The sequence below is a fragment of the Rhinolophus ferrumequinum genome, chromosome 3 (genome assembly GCF_004115265.2).
Source record: "Rhinolophus ferrumequinum isolate MPI-CBG mRhiFer1 chromosome 3, mRhiFer1_v1.p, whole genome shotgun sequence".
NCBI lineage: Eukaryota > Metazoa > Chordata > Mammalia > Chiroptera > Rhinolophidae > Rhinolophus > Rhinolophus ferrumequinum.
In genome coordinates this window covers 11,913,594-11,935,473 of record NC_046286.1, presented here as the reverse complement: position 1 = coordinate 11,935,473, position 21,880 = coordinate 11,913,594, and the positions used below count along the sequence as shown (strand labels likewise).

At 45.6% G+C, this 21,880-nt stretch overlaps 1 protein-coding gene across 15 annotated transcripts in view; it reads left to right on the top strand.

Moving 5' to 3' along the window:
• TRERF1 (transcriptional regulating factor 1) overlaps positions 1-21,880 on the top strand; it is a 193,525-nt gene that overhangs the window by 116,239 nt on the left and 55,406 nt on the right. For all 15 annotated transcript variants that reach the window (XM_033103429.1, XM_033103443.1, XM_033103441.1 and 12 more), the window contains one exon: positions 16,099-16,213. The gene's annotated coding sequence lies outside the window, so the exon portion shown is untranslated. The remainder of the gene's footprint in view (positions 1-16,098; positions 16,214-21,880) is intronic.

Sequence of the window (21,880 nt, the reverse complement as noted above, 5' to 3'; positions counted from 1 at the left end):
TGCCTATCCAATTTGTACTTTAAAAAAAAATAAGGAAATTTAGATCTTATAGTAACATGTTATGGCAGTGTTAGCTGCCATAATCATCTCCTAGTTTTCTTTTTTTGGGGGGGGGGTGGGTTAAACATGATAGAAGTCATTTCTTGCTCTCAGTCAAATGGGCATAGCATTCCTCCCCCAAGGTATTTAGAGACCCAGACACCTTCTATCTTGTGGCTCTGCTATGCCCTGGAGGATATATTCTCATTGGGGTAATATTCATTCAAGGGGGCCAAAAAATCGTATATTCTTACACATAAATCACATACACATATGGTACCTAAACAGATATACAGTGTATTTGGTATTACAGTTTTATGGAGGAAGGAGACTAGGAAAAAAGTGTCTGAAAAGGATCCTTACCGAGGGAATAATGATGAAAATGATGAAAAAAGAATGAGAAACACTACTGCAGGGCCTAAGAGTTCCCTGAGTTCAGGTGGAAGGGAGAAAAGAAGGTGTTGGAGGCTCACCCACTTCTTAACCAGCTTGGCCCCAGAATGACACACATCCCTTGGCCCAAATTTCGTTGGTGAGAACTAATCATGGGGTTTCACCTTGCTGCAGGACGAGCTGGGAGATGTAGTTCCTGGCTGGGCAGCTGCTTCTCAGCTAAATAAGGGAGAGCATAGCTTTTGGAGGATGACTGGCCTACAAACACAGGGCTCAGCAAACTTTGTCTTAAAAGAGCCAAAGAGTAAAGATTTTAGGCTTGCAAGCCGTATGGTCTCTGTCACAACTACTCTGCTCATTATGGCTGAAAGCAGCCATATATAATATTTAAATGAATGGGTGTGGCTATGTCCCAGTAAAGCTCTATTTACATAACCAGATGGCTGGTTGGCCTGCAGGCTGTAGTCGACCAAGCCCTGCCGTATGTCTACACCCGATGACCATTAGGAGCTTTTCCATTGTCCACATTTCCTCTGCTTCTCAGGACCTAACCCATGTTATCTCCATTCCTCGTGCCTAAATAGGACCCGGAGGTTCCCCTCAACTGAATGAGGAGGGTGAGACCCTGGTTTTCCTGTGAGAAGAATGGGATGGATGGGATATGACCCTCAACCAAGTGAAGTGTAGCAGTACCAAGTCTGGAGAAAGGAAATACATTTTGCATGTGACAGTATGATATTGTGTCATTCCCTCATCTAACCCCCACAGCCACCTGACATAGTAGGAAGCAGAGTACCCAGCAGAACACTGTAGTAAGTACTAAGAAAATGCTGACAATTCCTGTATTCAGTGCTCTGGGGTCACTAGGTGAAATGAGTCCTTGGAGGATATGGGTTTCTATTTCTCATAATATTACACCATTCCAATTATGGAATATGCCATCATTTCCAATGGATTATTATTCAATGGATAAAGGTGGTATTTACAAAGAGGTTTTAATAACATGTCAAAATGCTACGTTAGGAACAGGATACAAAATTATATATACAATATGATTTCAACCACAGTGTCTTAAAAGTTTAGCCACAGGGGAAAAAAAAAAGAAATATTCTCCTAAAGTGACAGGATTATGAGTGGCTTTCCTTTTCATTTTGTATATGTTTGCTAAAATTTTTACAACGAACATATTTTATAGGTGGAGAAGAATAAATGTGATTTGGGAAAAAACCATAGAGGAAGGGAGCTAGCGCTGAGTGAGTGTTAGTGAGGGTGTCTAACTGCCTGTGCCCACACATACCCGGACCTCAGAACACCACCCGAGATTCTGGTGGAACAGAGTCACTATGAGGCAGCCCCTCCTGCTCACCCCCACCCCCCAACAATTAGGAAGGCTTCCCTACCCAGTGACTGTGGAAGGGTTCTGGCCTGCTTCTGCACTGAGACATTTTTCTCATTTCTAAGTGATGAAAACCTCATCTAGATGCTCTTTCCACTTAAGCGGGACCAGCTTCTCCTGATGACTCATGGGGATTATCAGGAGGGTGGGGAGGAGGGCCATGGGTGCGGTTAACGGCATGTCAGAGTCATTGGTCATCTCTGCCACTTCCCCAGACCTGTGGACTTAACTCGGGGGAGAAGTGAAAGCTTGCCACCTGAAGTGCTGTCTGTGTTGGTCAGTAGCCAGGAGGCCTGATTCCGGGCGCCGCCACCCCCAGTGGAGCAGAGAACAGCCCATTCTGTAGTCATCACCAAATTTGAGATCATACTGACATGCCCCTGGTTTTCTGGGCCCCTCTTGCTTCCTCCTTCGCTTCTTCCTGCTATTGTGTGGCTGGGTTTGACAGTCTCCCCCCCCCATATCAAGCCCCCCCAAGTCCCTTCTCAACCCATAGCTATTTCTCCCGGTAGTTTCATTCCTGAGTCCTGGGCTGTCTCCACAGTGGCCTCCACCTGCGCCCGTCACACTTGTCAGACCTGTAGCGTTCGCCAGCCCTTTGCCCCCTTTACCGTAACAAGGTGGCTCCTCTCCCCCTCATCCAGGGTCCGGCCTTCACTCTCAGGGACATCAACTGCTGGAAAACAGCTCTCGGTGGCATCTGTCTGCTTGCACGTAACCTCACTGGCCACCTCACATCCCGTCTCCTTTGTCTCTGCTTCAGGAGCCCCCTCTTAGCTCTAACTTTGGCCGGCGTGACCTTACCACAGCTGTTTTGCTCCCACACTGACTCCTGCGTCGTCAGAGCTGATCCTGGCGTCCTTCTCATTCGTCTCCGCACACGTATCCTGGAGCGAGATGTGATGGATGCGCCCTGTGTGAGGATCACACACGCTGGCAGGCACTGGGATTCGTTAGTACTCGGGGCTTCTGTGTATAGAGACTTTGTATCATGACTTGCAAGGCTCAGGCTTCTTGCAAGGCACCAGTGCTTCTCAACTTCCGTGCTATTGACGTTTTGGGCCAGATAATTCTGTGTTGAGAGGGACTGTCCTGTGCGTTCTAAAATGTTTAGCAGCATCCCTGACTTCTACCCACCAGAGGCCAATAGCACTTCCCCGGTTGTGACAACCCAATATGTCTCCAGACATTGTCAAATGTCCTCTGGAGGGCAAAAATCACTCCAGGTTGAGAGCCACTGCCCTACGAGATGGGAAGCCCCTCCCACCACTCAGGTCTCTGTCCCACCCACTGTGCCCCTGCTGTGCGCAGGCTCAGCCCGCCTCAGGGCCATTCTGCTGTTGCTTGGAATGGTCTCTTCTCAGATCTTTTCAGATCTTCACTGTTCTTCTAGGTCTCAGCTCAACTGACACCTCCTTCCCAAGGCCTTCCCTCGGTGCCCTATGTGAATAATCTGGTCGCTCCTTCATATTTATGTTTCTGTTTTATTCATTTTTGAATCATCCTTAGAATCTCTCTGACCTCATTTCCTTCTACTTTCTTCCTCATGCTGCCTCTTCCAGCCACGCCATTGTTCTCCTAAGCCTCCGTTGCATCAGGCAGGTACCTGCCTCGGGGCCTGTGGCCTTGCTGTTCCTTCTGCCTGGGATGCCCTTCCCCCAGGTCTCCCCATAGTTCCCTCACCTCTTCTAGGTCGTTTTCCAGATACCACTTCAGAGAGGCCTTCTTTGACTGCTGCCCATCCCATGCTTTATTTTTCTCCACGATATCTATAACCATCTAACATACCATGTCTTTTAATTATTTACTTTATTTCCTGTTTCCCCTATTAAAATGAAAGCTCCACGAGGACAGGGAGTTTTGTCTTCCTGTTCACCATTGTATGCATTCACATAGAACCATGGCTCACGTGGAACAGATACTCAACAAATATTTTTTGGATGCACAAGCTCTATTTTGCAAGGCATGTTTATGTCTCTGCCCTAACATAACTGTGGACATTGGAAAGCATGGAGTGAGCTGGGCTTCTTGTTGTGAAGCCAGAAACTTAATGTGGATGAAGAGTCTGCAGTCAGGGTAAAATCATCCTCTCAAGCATGTTTTCTTGTGAATAGGGATATTTACAAAGCACAAAGTGATGAATTTGCTACTAGTTCTTTTTACTAGCATGAGGCAGAGTTGTGACTGTCGCTGTGACTTAGATTTACCACTCCTTGGTTGAGGTTTCTCTTTCCTAAGATGTATGTGCACTTGCCTAAAAGGAGATATTAGTTTGTCCTTAATTATAAGCCACAGGAGGTCAGGACCACCGTTAGGATGGCTCCCTATAAAGGGCCATGTTTAATAAGTGCTAAGTAAAAACCTCTGCTGTCCCCTACTATCCAGGATCGTTTTGGTTTTCATCTCTCCGTACTCCCATCTTGTTCTTTTGCTTTTCCTCTTACTGGGCTCTCTTCCTTATCTGCAAATCCTGATCCTTACCTCTATGACCCCTAAAGATCCACATCTTCTCCAAAGCTGAGTGGAAGTGAGTCAGCAGTATCTCCCTTCTTGGAGCCCAGGAAACCCTAAATATGACCAGGCGAGTTCCCAAGGCCACCCAGCGTGGGTAGCCTAACATTTTGAAATCCAGGGTCTTCCAAGAAAGCCCCACCACGTGTGCCATCGGGCATCTGGCCAACCCTGCCGTCCTCCCCTCAGAGATTCTCTATCACACAGTCATGGTGCCAGAAATCCCACCCCTGGGGCTTCATGGAGGTTCTTGGGTTTCAAGTGAACTCCCTGTTTTAGGGAAGACATCCAGGAGAAGGCACAACCAAGCCCCTCTGAATCCTGGCAGGGGTTACTGGGAAGGCTCAGATTCGGAGGTGACAGATCAAGAGAGGTGGGTGGGAGAGTCAGAAGGGTGCAAAGAAGACCCTGTCTCTAGCTTATGTAACCACTCCAAGAAGAGAGAGCAGTGGGGCTCCCTCTGCAAATGAGTTCCTGGCTGCTTGTCATGTGAAGAAAACTGATGTGAACGACACTTTCCTCCTCTGCTTCCTGCCCTGCTTTTAAATTCTTTATATCTTGAATAATGTGAATACAGGAGCCTCATACTTGGAGTTATTTTTACAAGGTCTCCTCTGTGCTTCAGATGACTCAGAGCTGGAGCTTTCTCTTAAAGATGCTCCTTGGGAAGTGCTGGAGAGATGGCTGTGCCCTAGGCGAGCTGCGGGTCAGGAGTGGGTGACCTGGTCCCTGACCCATCCTGGTCTTCTTTTTCTCTTGGAGCCATGTCCATGGGAGGGAGGAAGGCCTGGCTGAAGGCAGAAGCTTCTCCAATTTCCCTCTGCCCAGCCAGCCCTGCCTTTTTCTCACCATTCTTTTCCACTCCAGCAGAAAGTACCAGGCCTACTTGCCAGTCTAGACAGGAGCAGAGGACACTGTCCCCAGGGTGGATGCTGCAGGCTACCTGTAGTCAAGGGGATTTGCAGGCCCCAGAAGGCTGGTGGCACTAGTCTAAAGGAATGAAATCTATCTGCACAGTGGGCACCGTGCACCGAGAGAAAAGGAGGATTAGAGGAACCTGTTTTCATGTCTCCTGCCACTCCTCATGCCCGTTTGTTCTTTGAGAGTAGGGGCTGCATCTTACTCACTGTTTCTTCCAAACGCCATGCCTGGCACGAAACCCCAGTGAAAGTGTGTCGAATGGGTGAATTAATGAAAGAAATCCTCCTTCCATGGGTAAAGCTGAACTGCCAGGATATGAGGATAGCAGGAACCCACGTGGGGGGTGGTCGGTTCGGCATCTGCTCCAGAGGTGCGTGCCCAGACTTTGGCCCATGGACCAGAAGTAGTCATCACTCTCTGCATAGTCATCGTGTCCTTTGCCCCTTCATAAGCACTCTGAGAGACGGGGTTCTTGTTTCCACTTTACAGGGGATCGGGGAGATTGGGAGGCATACCCGTTGCTGTGCAGTTAGGAACAGGCACCGCTGAATTATTCTGCCCTACATCCCCCGGCTCCATGTCTGTTTCCCTGACGTGGCTGCGTTGCCCTGAAAACTCAAGAGACTCCGGAAGTAGAGCTTTTCCTGCTTTTGGAAAAGACTCCACGCCCTCCTCCATTCACAGCTGTAGTGCCATCCTTCTGGGAGCACCAATCCTTTCCCTTCTGCTCTGCCTGTAGCAGAAGAGCTGGGTCTTATGCATCCGCTGCCCAACAGCCCTTGGAGGAATTACAGTGGCAAGGCCCCTCTCAGATTTCTCTCCTCTGATAGCTTTGGAGAAAGGGGAATATCCCCTTTTCCTCCTGCAAATCTGCCCTAGCCCCCACCTCCCTTTCCTGCTCTCTTCTCCCAGATCACACAGCTCTCAACTTAAAACCCAAGTCGATCATTTGGAACCCAGAATGCATTTTCCCGTAGAAGTCGCTTGAACTTCATGCTTGGTCTACCCGTGATATATCTGAGATAGAATATTAATAGCACTGGCCAAGTAGAGAACGAGTGTTAACAGTAATGATTCCGTTAATTCATTCATTCACAAAAAGTCCTCCCCATCGGTTGCCTAGAAGACTGCAGCAGCCTTGTAACTGGTCTGGCCTTTCCTGCTCTTATTCTCACATAGTTTGTTCTCCATGTAAAAAGTTGAATCAAACCCATCTCTCCTCTGCTGAGAGCTGTCCAGTGTTTTCTATCCCTGCTTCCTGGCCCCTGCCTGCCTCGCTGACCTCACTGCCAGCTCTCCCCCTCCACCAATCTCGTTTCACCAAAGACCCCAACACCTGCTGTTCCCTCTGCTTGGAACTCTCATGCCTCCTTGAATTACCTGGTTCAATCTCAGTTCATTCAGGTCTCTGCCCAGATGTTACCTCTTCAGGGGACCTTTTCTGGTCACTCTTCAGATAGGTGACATCAAATGACTGTTCCCCCATCGCTCCTCTGTGTCCTTATCCTGGCTTATTTTTCTTCATACACCGTTACGCTACTTGTGTATTTGTTTATGTGAGTACTGTTGGTCTCCTCCACCAGAATGTCAGCTCCACATGGGCAGGGACCTGGTTTTTTTTCTTTACTGCTCTATTTCCAACACGAGAAGACTACCTGACATGTAGTACGTGCTCAATAAAGGCTTTTAAATAAATAGATGCATGAACAAATGAATGCTGTCTGCACTTGACCAACAGGCAGACTTTGGTTGCCCGTGGAATTTATCACCCATTCCAAACAACAGTGCTAAAAATGAATGTGTGCCTTTCTTAGCCCATGGGATTCGAAGTGTAGAGACTTCATTTTAGTAATGAGTTCATAGATTATGAACCGGGACTTCTTTTTTTTTTTTTTTTAATAGATTTTATTGGGGAAGGGGAACAGGACTTTATTGGGGATGGAGGGTGCTGTTCAGCTTCAAGTTGTTGTCCTTTCAGTCTTAGTTGTGGAGGACGCAGCTCAGCTCCAGGTCCAGTTGCCGTTACTAGTTGCAGGGGGCGCAGCCCACCATCCCTTGCGGGAGTCGGACTGGCAACCTTGTGGTTGAGAGCCCACTGGCCCATGTGGGAATCGAACCGGCAGCCTTCAGAGTTAGGAGCATGGAGCTCTAACCGCCTGAGCCACCGGGCCGGCCCCATGAACCGGGACTTCTTATTCTTCATTCTTGTCAAAAATAGACCCCTGTTTGCTTAGGGGTTCTGAATTGAGCAAAGGAGGGGGCGGGGCACTTGGGTCTCATGAGTCTCCTGCCTCCGGTTTTACTGAGAATGACGTTTTTCTTGACTCCTTTAGAGTAGGGTTTCTCACGTTGGCACTACTGACATTTTGAACCAGATGTGTTGTTGTGGGGCTGTCCTATGCATGACCGGATGCTTAGATGCCAGTAGAACCCCCGCCAGCTCTGACAACCAGAAAGTGTCTCCAGACATTGCCGGGTGTCCCTGGAGGGGCAGAATCACCCCAGATTGAGAACTCCTGCACTACCTACCAATGCTGAAAGCCCCTCACAACAAAGAATTATGCCACCCCAAATGTCAGTAGTGCCAAGTTCTAGAATACTGCTGTCCAGTTGAATTCTCTGCAATGACAGAAATGTTCTATTCTACACTGTCCAACATGACAGCTGCTAGCCACACGTGGCTAGTGCAACTGAAGAACTGAATTTTTATGTTTATTTCATTTTAATTTAAATAGCCGCTTGTGGCTCTTGGCTACCATGTTGGGGAGCAGAGCTATAGAGAGACAGTGCTATTCAGAGCAGTGTACACATGACTGTCTGGTGATAGCAGAGTCAGATTCAGTATACCTTGGATTTGGACCAAGAGTCTACATTTCTAGTAAATTCCTAGGGGATACTGAAGACCACGCTTTCAGTAAAACGACCTAAGTCTCTAACCAAGAGTATTTTGTACATGTGAACACAAAAATGACATTTCTGCCACCTGGAAGAGATTGTTAAAGGACACCGTGGCATGGTATAGGATGATGGGGAAAATAAGGTCTGTGGAATCAGACAGTATCCACTGTTAATCAGCTGTGTGCCCTGAGCAACTTACTTAACCTCTCTGAGCCTCAGTCGCCTCATCTCTGAAACAAAGCAGTGATCATTCCTTCCTTGCAGGGTGATTCCGCGATACTGTATTTGAAAGCACCAAGCTCAGTACCTGGCACACAGGGAGTACGTGGCACAGGGAGTACTTGGCACTCAGGGAATAGCTACAAGTATTACTGATTCATCTAAAGTAAAAGCATCATTTACACCGTTCAGCCCTGGCATTGAGGCCATGCCGGCGACCCCCGTGTCAGAATAATTACAGAAGTTCTTTTACAAAGCAGGTCCCTGAACCCAGCAGAGGCCTGCTGAGTCAGACTCTGTCATGGGGGGGCTCAGGAAACTTTTTATTTTTCCAGGTGAGGTAAAGTTCACATAACATAAAAGTAACTGTTGACCATTTCAAAGTATATAAATGTGTGGCATTTAGTGCACATACAGTATTGCGGGACCATTACCTTTGCCTAGTTCCAAGGCGTTTTCATCACCCCAAAAGGAAACCCCAGACCCACTAAGCAGTCACCTCCCATTCTCCCCTCTCCGCAGCCCACAGCGACCACGGATCTGCTTTCTGCCTCTGTGGACTTATCTATTCTGGGTGTCTCATATAAAAACAGTCATACCATATGGGACCTTTTGTGTCTGGTTTTTTTCACTTAAAATGTTTTCGGGGGTCACCCATGTTATAGTATGTATCAGTACTTCCTTCCTTTTTATGGCTGAATAATATGCCATGGTACGGATAGACCGGATTTGTTTATTAGTCGGTTGATGGACATTTATTTCCACTTTTGTGGCTATTGTGAATAGAGCTGCTTTGAACATTCGTGAACAGTTTTTTTGGGGGGTTGAGTACCTTCCCCCCCCCTTTCTTTTGGCTCTGTACTTAAGAGTAGAATTACGGGATCATATGGTGATTGCATGGTTAAGGTTTTGTGGAACCGCCACACTGCTTTCCAAATTGGCCACACTATTTTCCCATTGCTACCAGCAAGGGTTCCTACTTCGCATTCTCACAATACTTGTTTGTTTGTTTTTCATTCTCTGGCCAACCTAGTGGGTGCAAAGGGAAGGTTCACTCTTTTTTTTTTTTTTTTTAATACATTTTATTGGGGGATACTGGGGAATAGTGTGTTTCTCCAGGGCCCATCAGCTCCAAGTTGTTGTCCTTCAATCTAGTTGTGGAGGGCGCAGCTCAGCTCCTAGTCCAGTCGCCATTTTCCATCTTAGTTGCAAGGGGCACAGCCCACCATCCCATGCGGGAATTGAACCGGCAACCTTGTTGTTGAGAGCTCGCGCTCTAACCAACTGAGCCATCCAGCCGCCCTGGGAAGGTTCATTCTTAAGTTCTCCGAGTGGTCCCTATGGACACGAAAGTCAGAGAACCACTCCTTGAAGGAGAGGTCACCCTTACAGCTAGTTAAATGACAGTCTGCTTTGCACAGCATTGTGGGACTCGGTTGAGCAGGGCTTTGGTTGGGCTGATGAAACCATCAGGTAATTGGAGTTGTTGCATCGTGTGCTGATTAAGAGGTTGGATTTTTTTTCCCCATACATCTTACTGTCTTCGTCCATTTGGGCTGCTGTAATGAAATACCACAGACTGGGTGGCTTATAAGCAACAGAAATTTATTTCTCACAGTTCTTGAGGCTGGAAAGTCCAAGATCAAGGTTGTGTCCTGGTGAGGGCACTCTTCCTGGTTCGTAGCTGTTGCCTCTACTCTTTGTGTCCTCACATGGGGGAAAGGGCTAGGTTGCTCTCTGGGGTCTCTTTTATACAGGCACTAATCCCATTCATGAGGGTTCCCCCCTCATGACCCAAGTACCTCCCAAAGGGTCTATCTCCTAACACCATCACTTTTGGGGTTTAGGTTTCAACATATGAATGGCGGGCGGGGCACAGACATTGAGACCATAGCACTTATTCCCTCCCCTTTACTAAGGGTTAACTGAGTGAGTAGGGACGGCTTGCTCTTGGCTTGCCCTGGAAAGGCCAGATCAGCGTGGATGGCTTGCCTCCCATGAATGACTTCTCCCACCCCAGTGCCCCATGGGTGAGTTTTTGCAAAGCGTCTATACTTACGGCCTGATGCTGGCCTGGAGGACCTGTCCCAGCACTAACTGGTTTTGAATTCTTCCTGTTTTAATGCAATTTAATGTAAAGTTCTGCATTCTGCTTCATAGTATAGCTAGGCCGGTTTTATTTTTAATTTTTTTAATTAGGGGATTTCACCCCAAATATTTATGTGTATTTCGGGAACACATCAGGTTAATCTGTGGCTCTGAGGATAAAGGTGATAAACCAGGGTTAGTGGACGAGGTGTGTCGGGGGCGGGGCTGTCGGAGAAGCACTTACCGAAAGGAACAGCATTTCTGTCTAACAATAAGGAGTTTGTTTCCCTCTTCAGAATTTCTTCACATTTAATCTCTGGGGTGGAAAACAACATGGAAGTTATACATTGTATCCGCACGAGCAAAGGGAGCAAGGTCCTACTGTATCTCCCTGGGCCAGTAGGAGGTAAGCCCGGCAGCACCTGCGGCCTCCTTGAGTCAGCAGTTCTCACCCCTGGCCACATATTACAACCAGCTGGCAAGCTTTAAACACTTATGTATAGGTTTGTGGTAGAACCCAGGCATCTATGTTTTGTTTTAAGCTCCCTGAGTGACTTTGACGTGCAGTCAGGATTGAGAACTGCTCTGCTAGCCCATGGGATACAATGGTGAAAAATTCAGTGCCCACGCCCTAGTAGGGCTCACAGTCTGGAGACACTAACTTGTTTGTCACATAATTAATTCATTACAACGGTAATAAGTGCTGCTGCACATTTAAATTTCTGGAAGGTCAGAGAAGTCTCGCGGATGCTATAACTTGAAAGCTAACTAGACATGAATGAGAGGGGAGCTAGAAGAGTATCCTAGTTAGAGGGACCAGCACGTGCAAAGACCCTGGGGTAGGAAAGAGCGTGGAGTGTGTAAAGACCTGAAAGACAAGCTGGTTGGAGCTGTGAGTGGAGGTGAGAGGATCTGAGGAGGGTGGAGAGTGGATGGTGGCCTGCCGTCCATTGTCGGCCTACGATGAGTCCATCTGATGTGCTCGCAATGTTTGAGTGGCTCTGATGTTGATGTGAATGGCCCGGCTTCTGTGTTCTGGAATAATCAGGTGCATAAAGGCCTGATTAAGGGATCTGCCTTTATCTCATAATGATCTGAGCAGGAACCACCTCCTCTAGTGCACGCAAATTATTCTTTTCCCAACGTCCATGGGTGTGGAAATGGGACCGCAAAAGAAGAGGAGAGGTGGTTGGAGAGGGGATGGCAGTTTTGCCCACATCTGGAACGTTTTCAGGCTTCCCTGGCTTTTGGGGGTGTGGGGTGTCTCGCTTGAAAATTAGGCCTTCTCCCATGTCACCATCATCTCTTCGTAGGAGAACTCACTTGACAGAACGGTTGGCCCCCAAGTGACTAGAGTCTTAAGAGTTCTCATAGCATTGATTACTCTCCATACTATTTCTTAGTGTTCTTAGAGTCAATCTACAAATTTAATTCTTCTTCCTCCTCCTTGTTTTCCTTTTCCTCCCCCTTCTCCTTTTCCTGCTTTTTAAAATCTGTGCCAACTTCTAATGTGTTGTAGATGGCATGGAAGGAATTCTTCACACTTCATTTGGCCCTGCTTTCCATTTCAGAAGCTCCATAGTTTCTATCCTGTGTCCCGTCCCTCCCTCAGCTGAACCCTCCCCCTGGCCCAGTGGGATGTGAGCTGTTCTTTTCATTTCAACTGCCTTGTGGCTAAAGAGGACCCTTTCTCTTTGGTTTGGGCCCCTTACTAGCCATTTAAAGTGTTCCTTTCTATATATTATTTTTTTCTCTCCCCAGGACTCTTAAATCTTCATCCCCCCCACTAAACTTTAGCAACAGTGTGGTAAGATAGCATGAGTCACCGCCAGTGCAAAAGGGAAACTGAGGCCCAGACAGCAGTTAGGGACAGTGGGAAGACTGGCCTAGCCTGGTGACTTGCCAGCCGGGAGTCCTTGGAACGGCACACAGCCTTTCAGGGCCGTGTCCTCGCTGGGAAAGAGATAAGTAAGATTTCCATCCCATAAGGTGGTGTCGTAATGAAGTAAAGGAAGACCTTCCGGGCTTCACATTCTGGCTCCACCACTCAGGTTTGTGGTCTCGGACAAGTCAGTGAGCCTCAGTTTCCTCACTTGTAAAATGGTGATACCAGCGGTGACTGCAGCATTTTTTGAGCTATATGCAGTCAGGATTGAGAACTGCTCTGCTATCCCTTGGGACACAGTGGTGAAAAAAGCAGACATTGCCTGTGCCCTAGTAGGGCTTGGAACCGTCTGGGAAATCCCAGCACCATGCCTGCCTGTATGAGGCTTTCAGGATGGGGTAGCTAGCTCTTCCATCTCATCTACCCTCTGGGACTTGGTTGTTTGTTCACGGGAATCCCAGTCATTCATTGTGGATCTAGAACGTCCTGCCCAGCTCCTGGGTGGAGCGATCTATCATTTCCCGGAGAGGACATTTGGATCCCTCCTAGGAGACTGAGCCTAGGGCTGATGCGTTGTGACTCAGTGATGGACAGCCCTGGTGTGGAGTGGAACTTCTAGCGAGGACCCCTCAGCACAGTGGCCGGGGATCCTGCGGGCACACCAAGAAATGGTGAGTCATCAGGACCCATGGTCCCTGATGGCTGGCCCCTCTGCCCTTGCAAAGCTGCTTTGCAGCCCCAGTACTGGCTGGGAAATTTGTTTTGTGGATTCCTGTTGATTTTTCTCATTGAGGGATGGGCATGGCTGTCCCCACTCACTGGTGTGCGGGGAGAGGAATACTGCCACTTACCCAGGGCCTGCTGGGAGCCAGCAGTGTGCTCAGTGTGGGACTTATATGCTTGCTGATGACGTCCCTGGGACCACTGCAGGGAAGGCACTGCTAACCCCGATTTACACAAGATCGAGGCCAAAGGGCCAGTGAGGGATGGGGCCAGATGTGAACCCAGGTCTGCTTGGCTTCAAAGCCCATGTTTTGTACGTGAACTTGTATGATTTTTCGTAAAGTAACATCCACCATGAGGCCTCTCCAACCATAATTAATCATAGAATGCTCGTGTACACCCTCAAAGCCACACTCTGGGTCAGTGAGCATTGACTAATTTTTACCACTGGCCAAACTGGATTTAGCCAAGGTACTGCTGTTGAAGAGAAAATACATGAGTCCTAAACTTGTTATAAAATAGGACAAGGTGACCCCTGTTTTGGTTGCCTTGTGCCAGCCTGAAATGAGGGAGAATTTAGCAGAGATGCACCTTATTGTCCTGGGAACTTCTTGGGCACTTTTTGGAAAACCTACACGTCTTTAATGCTTCCCCTTAATATGACAGGGATGCAAGCTTGGTGTAAGGTCAAGACCCTATTTGATCTTTATTAGAGCCTCCTTTCATAGCTAAAATGGGCCTTGTTTCTTCTCGTCCCAGGACCTTTGCACAGGGTATTTATTGTGCTGGCTATCTGCCCTCCCTATTTTGCTTCTCTAATTTATTCTTAGGGCTCAGATTAAAGACGAATTCCTTAGGAAAGACCACCGACCCTTTTCCGTGCTCCGTCTACCCCGTCATGTGCTATCTAGCAGTAGCCGTACTTCTTTAGAGCATATCACTATTATAGCTATTTCTAATTACTAAAGTTGTTTTCTCCCACTATCCTGTAAGTTCCATGAAGGCAGGGACCACGTTGGCCTCAACTGCTGTATGCCTACTGCGTTGCACTTGCGTGGTACATATTAGGTGCTCAGTCAGCATTGGATAGATGAATGGATTGAGCTAGGTAACTTCATTTACTTTCCCTTAACGCCGGCCAATAGACTTCTTAGCAGGGAAAGGGAATTGTAATCACCTGTTTACATGTCTCGCCTGGGCCTCTTTGAGGAAGAACCCATCTTGAGAACGCCAAGGTCTAGCACAGCACCTACCATACAGTAGGTGGCCAATAAAAGGTGACCACATGGTGTGGTTGTCTAAGCTTAATGCTTGCCCATGAGACAACTAGCTCCAAGGACTGACTCATGGGGAACCTTGGAGACTTATTTTCCCATGTTGAGAGTAAGGCCAGCACATTTATTCGTGGAAGCTGAGGGAAGTACATTCCTGCATCCCAGCCTATGCCATGGTCTGCTATTCAGGTTGCCAGTTACTGTATTGACTTATTTGTATATAAATAGTTATTTCCATAACCTTCTCTTCGCCAACATTCAGAGATAATGATATACAATCTTTGTAACATCACAGACATGGCTTCAAAAGCGTTCTATTGCTATAGGAATGTTTATAATGTGCTTATCGCTAGTATTTCATGAGTAACAAACTCCCAAATTGCAGATGATTTAGCATTTGAAGCCGGGAGAAAGAGCGTATGTGTGTTTGCATTTTTAAAAAAAGACTTTGAAAAGAAATTTTTTTCTGCAGCGTTATCTTCTTGTAAAGTTTAAAATAAGAACTACTTAAAAGCGGAGAGTTTAGAGGAATGAGCACTTTCTCTTAAACATTCAAATGGGTGAAAATGACTTGTAATCTCTCCCTCAAGTATTAAGGCAATAGGTACTTAGAGGCTTTTTTTTTTTTTTTTTTTTTTTGAGCTGGCTGTCACAGACAAAGGATTTCTCAATTTTTTAAAAAAATTATTTTTATAACATTAAATAGTAGGAATGAACACCGGCAGCCCTCTTGACATTTTGGAAATGATTTATTTTCTGAAATGTCCCGTTACACGTTAATAGAAGACATTTTATTCTTCCCATTCAGAGCGGTAGCTTCAGCGGGGGTTGCCATAGTTAGGGTTGGAAGTTCAAGGTGAAGCCACAACTTTTGACCAGGTTCCATGAGCCTCCTGCTCTGTTACCTGAACCCACTGCCTCTGTCCAAACACCACAAAGCCAGACTTTCCCAAAGTCCCTGCCATGATTCTCCTTCCTGGAGAGAGACTCACTGAACTCGGAACCAAGAGATCAGCGAGACATCTTAGGAAAGTTGCCCTCTGTGAACTTCTACTGTAGCAGTGCTTCTCGAGTGTGGTTCCTGGGATGGTCTGGTCTGCAAACGGTTTACCGGTCCACGAGATAAGTACAGATTTTAAGAGTAAGCCCTTAGAAACTCTTCATACCGATTGGACAGAGTAATCGGTTGCATTGAATACTTAAAAAGTAGGCTTGTACTTTGTATGAACATTTTTTCATTTCATTTCTTTAGCAGTTCATTTTTATTATATTTTATAAAAGTATTCATTTGTGATGGATTAGAAATTAAAGACAACTGGTCCTTCATCACGAGTACAGTCGTTTGAGAAGCCCTGTGCTGTAGCACTTGTAAGCTGCCTCTGCTCCCCCGTGGGACAGGTAGGCTGTTGAATGAATTTGGGGAAATCGCAGCACTTACCACATTATATTGTAATGAAACACGTGTCTGTCTGCGCGTGTCTCTCTCTCTCCCTCTCTCTCCTGTTTCTTGAGAGCAGGGACTGCATCTAATACATCTTCATAGCCTCATTCCTTACAGCCCTGCCTGGCACGTTGCAGGGCGTGGGAAACATTTGTCTAATGCCTGCCTGCCTTCTCCCCAGTGACACGAGAGTGGGTGAGGCCAGCCTCGGAAACGCCCAGGGCTTCTGGGTAGTGTCTTCTACAGGCCGGTGATGGAGAGCTGGGAGCAAAGGATGAAGAAGTGACCTACCCTTCTCTCTTTCCCACAGAACCAGGTCTCCGTTTCCCACCTGCCCAGCAGCATGACAGCAGCATGACCGGCCGGCCGCAGGAAAAGCCCCCAGAGCCAGACCCCCAACTCAACCATCTGCTGCGGAGGTCAAGGTAAGCTTACTTTTTTTCCTCTTGGAAAGTTTAGGAGTTCTCATCTTAAAACTCCGGTTGCTTTTGTAATCCCTCACCATGTGCTGGAAAAAGGGGCTTTCCTGGGACATGGATAAAGTTAGTGCGCGTCAGCCTAATGGGGAAAAACGTGCTCGTTTTGGTTCATGGGGAGGCCAGTGGTGGAGGAGATAGGACACTGAATTGAGTTTCTGGGGACTGAAGCTCTCACTATTCCTTCCCCACATCCTGAATCTGGGACGTTGGACAGATCTTTTAGGGACTGGGGACCCAGGGAATTTGGGATGAAGGAATCTCTGGAACAGGATGGAATCAAAAGGACGGTCAGACTGGACTGAACCTCCTGTCCCATTCAGCTTCATAAGAGGCCTCAGAGGTTCATTTCAGCCAGGCCAATTCCCAGCCAATACTGAACAGTGCATTGTTAGAAAATTCTTCTTACTGTTGGGACAAATTCTTCCTCTCTGGGATTCCTGCCTGCTCATCTCTGCTCTGCCATGGGGAACCACAAAGACTGGGTTTTCACAGATTCCTTCACATGACCCTCTCTTCGGATTTGAAGATGGCTGTCATGACTCTGCTTCCTTTTTTGTATAAATTCTGCCTAGACACTGGCGCCACTCACATTGTCCTCTAGTTCCCCTCTGTGTAGGAAAGGACTTCATCACCTCCGGTTACTCGCTCAACCTGTGCCGTCCTCAACAGAGAATCCTTCATTCACCATTCATTAGGGCAGGTGGTCCTGGAATGATGTCATTTTGTTCAACGTCATTTCAATATAATGTTGATGAGATGCTGTGGGAACTTAACTCTTGTTTATATCTATTAGCCTGTGGTAAAATTGGTTTCGTTATATGGCGTTATGCTTAAAGTCACAGAACCTATTGGTGACATTAAGTGAGGACATACTATACCTTACTATACCTATTAAGAGCGTCCTTTGTGACCGTCACTATGCTAGACTCTAGAGATACATGAGTGAACAAGAAAGACAGGGTCTCTGTCTTTTTTTAAGACAAAATAGGTTTGGATCCTTAGAGGGAGTTGGAAATAAGCATTGAACCATTTCTGTGTGTTCCTTTTCTATATTTTATCTCTTTTCAATTTTTTTCTTAAATGTTCCGTGAGTGAAAAGAATGTGTATTCTCTAATTATTAGATATAGTTTTCCATGTACTCATAAGAGCATCAAAATAAGTCAGTTCATTATTCTGTTCAAATCACCTACCATATGTCCTTTTCTGTTTTTGTCTGATTAATCTATCCATCAGTTACTGAGAGAAGTGTGTTAAAAATGTCCCACTGGATTTGTCCATTTCTCCTCACAGTGCTGGAATTTTTGCTTTATGTATTTTAAGGCAATGCTATTTGGTGCATAGATGTTTACAGTAGGTATACCTAATTGATGAGTTGGGACCATCTTTATATGTTTTCCATTTTTTCTGCCTTTTTTTTTTTGGTTGAGGTGTTTTTTCCCCCTCATTCCATTTTCCATCTTCTTATTTGGAAATTATATGCTCTGTATCTGTTCTTTCAGTGGTTACCCCAGCTATTCTAACAGGCATGCTTAATGAAGTATAAAATTAATCAGTGTCTTTGCCTTCCTCCCAACCAATACAAGCACCATAAACTATAATTCTAAAAAAACAAAACAAAACAAAAAAGACTATAATTCAAAATAATACCATCATTCTAACCATTGCTTCTTCCAATGTATATACAGTTGTTATTTTGTGTTTTCATTCTGTCCTGTTTTGTTTGGTTTTTTTCCCCTTAATGGTTAGATATTATTCTATACAGTGTATAGATTTACCCACATACTTATCAGTATCTTTTCTCACCATTCTTTCATGAATCTGAGATCATTTTCCTTCTGCCTAAAATAAATCCTCTAGCATTTTCCTTTAGGGAGAGTCTGTTGGTGGTGAACTCTCAAGTTTTTTCTCTTTTGGTTTGGTTTGGTTTTTGTTGGCTTAAAAATATCTTATTGTGTTCTCAGTTTTGAAAGGTAGCTTTACTGTCAGGTGGGTACTAGATTTGTTGGGGTGATAGAAGGGAAGGGGCTGGGGGGGCAGGCTGAAGAAGTTGAAAGCGTTAAGAAGTACAAATTGGTAGTTAAAAATAGTCATGGGGATGTAAAGCATAGGGAATATAGTCAATAATATGGTAATAACTAAGTATAGTGCCAGGTGGGTACTACATTAGTCAGGTGGATCACTTCTTAAATTATACAAATGTCTAACCACTATGCTGTGGTTAATATAAAATAATATCGAATGTCAACTGTAGTTGAAAAATTAGAAAGGTGGGGGAAGGTGAAGGGGAATAAAAGGTCCAAATCTCCAGGTAAAAAACAAATTAAGTCACGGGGATGTAATGTACAGCATGGGGAATATAGTCAATAATATTGTGATAGCATGGTACAGTGTCAGATGGTTGCTGGACTTATCACGGTGATCACTTCTTTAGGTGTATAAATGTCAAATAACTATGGTGTACCCCTGAAACTAATGTAATACTGTATGTTAGCTACATTTTTAATAAAAATATATATATTTTTAAAGTAGCTTTACTGGATATATTCTCATAGGTCATTGAAGCCATTAATCCACTGACTCTGGCTGTGAATGTAGCTGTTGAGAAGTTGGCTGTCAGTCTAATTCATTTATAAGTCACCTGGCATTTCTCTCTTTATGTGAAAGATATTGTTTTCTTTGGTGTTCTGCAGCTTCATTGTCATGTAATTAGGTGTAAATTTCTCTGTCTTTATTCTGCTTGGGTTTTGTTAGGATTCCTAGAGCTAAAGATGGGTGTCTTTCAACACTTTTGGAAAATTCTCACCCTTTATTTCTTTGAATATCACCTCCTTTCCATTCTAATATCTCCTTCTAGAACTATAGTTATGGTCGACCTTCTCGTTCTATTCTTTGTATCTCTTAACTTCTATTCATATTTTTAATCTCTGTGTCTCTGTGATCTCTGAACAATTTCTTCAAATATGTCTTCCATTTAACTAATTTACTCTGTGTCTCAAATGCTGTCTAATCCATCCGTTGAATTTTTTTCTTTTCACTTCCTTTATTTATTGTTTCTAGTTCTGGTCCATTATTTTTCTTGGTGGTTTTCTGGCCCCTTATTTCTTGCTCATATTTGCAAATTTGTTTCTGTTTCTTTAATATATTGAAGTAGCTATTTAAAATTATAGAATTTCATGTCTAGTAATTCCAGAATCTGAAATCTGTGCAGGTCTGATTCTGCCGTCCGTTGGTTCTACTCACTGGGCTTTGTTTCCTGTTTTTGTTGTCTTCTGTGAGCTGCTTGTTTCTGTTGCAACTTTATCTTTGAGAATTATTTGAGTTATGGGTTGATGTTGATTTTTCCAGAGAGGATTTGCATTAACTTCTGCTAGTTGTCTGGGGGCACCACCAACCAAAAATCACTTTCATTTTCTACCTAAGGTTTTTCTGGTTTCACAAGTAGCCTGAATTCAAACTGCAAGCCTGTGTGAGATCCAGCTTTTGGTTACAGATTTTCAGGAGAGATTTCCCCTCACCAGGTTTCCTTCTGTGTTGTGCTTTTATTTCTCATTCGCTGAGGGTGGAGCCTTTTGGAGTCCCAACTTGAGGATGGACCAGGCTTTTTCTCCTGTTTCCTGAATCCTGTGCATCTGCCGTGGGGAATCTCGAATCTCTAGGGTTCAGCAGGAATCCTCAGGGCAAAAGCCAACTTTGCTGCTAGATAACCTCCCAAGGTTCCTGCTTTTGGTTTGCTTTTGGTCTTTGAAGAATCCTTTCATTTGTACCAGCCCAGCATTCTTACAGTGTATACAACTTCTGTATTTTAAATTTTATCCAGCATGTTAGTTACTTCAATTGAGAAAGTCAAGTAGGTATCTAGCTGAAAAGTACATTCTTCTCCACCATAGCCCTGTGGGGTAATGACTGTCCTTGTTCACAGAAAAGTGACCCAAGGCTCAGAGAGGACATGTAACTGGTTATAGTCACAGGGCTAACAGGTGATGGACCAGGAAGGAGTATGTTCCTCTCCTATCCCTTTTCCCCACCTTTCCTCTCCCCAAAATAACCTTTACCGGTTTTTTTTTTGGTGGTGTTTTTTTTTTTAGGAATTAGCTTTATGCTCACAAAGGATATGAGCTCTTACCAGAACACTTTAAATAGCTGGACAGCTTTGTAAAATTTGTTTATGCATCTATTGTTTATCTTCCTCGGGAGAGGAAATGGCTTCTGCATATTTTGTGGCTTGTTTCTCTGGCCGTCACCAGCAACTTTCCTGCTTCGTCCCCATCCCGCAAAGGTCTCCTGGAGCCACAGCCAGGTCGCAGGGCACCCCTCCAGATGCCAGCTTCCTCTTGTCCTCATGCTACTCTGTCCTTTTCTCTCTCTTCCCTTCCCTGTGCCCCTTCTTCCTCCCCACACCCTCATCCTTCCTGCTGTTGGTTTTTCTGTCTCCTAGTGGTGCCCCTTTTCTTCCAAGGGGAGGCCTCAGAGCACAGTGATATGAGACTATGGCTGGGGGGACAGGGAAAGAGCAACTTACTGGCTTAGTCTCTCTGAGCTTCACTTTCTTCATCTGTAACATGGGGACAATAGACGGAGCTATGCATAGAGCTCGTAACACAAACTTGGAGCATTATAAGCACTCAGTCCATGGTAGTTAATATTGTTATGACTGAGAACAGACCCCTTCAAGGCCCATGCTGTCGTTCAGTGATGCTTTTACGTTGACAGAACTGGTTTATGAAATGTGATGAAAATGGAGGCAGAAATCTAGGGTTAAAATGGGATTCCCAGCCTTACTATTATGTTCTCCAAACTGAGGTGTTTTTAAAATTAATATGAGGGAAAACATACACTGCTCTGGCCAGTGTTTGCATGGGTTCTGGAAATGGGACACCCCAGCATCTCTGTCCTCCTTCCAAGTGTGCCCTGTCACGGAGCCATGAGGGGCTGGCGTCTCATGACACCACTCACTGGGGAGTTGTCCCTTGTGGAGCCCCCAGGTCGAGGGATGGCGCAGCCGCTCTGCTGGACATATGTCTAGCAGGGGTTGGAGGGGTGGTTTTCACTGTCCATTTTACTTCCATTCTTACAGTTGTTGTGACACGTTTTATTTCAGACACTTCCTTCTAGTAAGTGGCTTTATATCACTCTCAAATTTATATCACTTCCTGGTTTGATATCTATCAGGCAACAACTTTTTACAGCACCTGCTGTTTGTAGTATTCTAGTTTTGTACAGTGGGCAAGTGGTATTAAAAAACTGCGTAGTCGTTGTAACTCTAAAATTACTCTAAAAAGTAAAGCCTATTAATTTAAAAGACGTTGTAACCAAAAAATGCACAAAGGATAAACCATCTTCATAAGATTCAGTGTCAGGTATCCTGAGTGTGTTTCCCAGGGGGACAGCACCGGGCCCTTGAACCGGCAGGGAAGGCTGGAGGAGGTAGATTGGAGCTGGCCATCTGGAGGCGGGTAGGGTGAGGCACTGAAAAGGAGCCTGGTGCATTCTGAGTGTAGCAGTAGTGTGAACTGAGGTGGGCCTTCTCACTGAGACTCAGTATGGTGCTTCCAGCCCCACAGATGGCCTCTGTGGCCCTTCTTGGAGAGCCATTAGCATATCAAAGGCCCTGA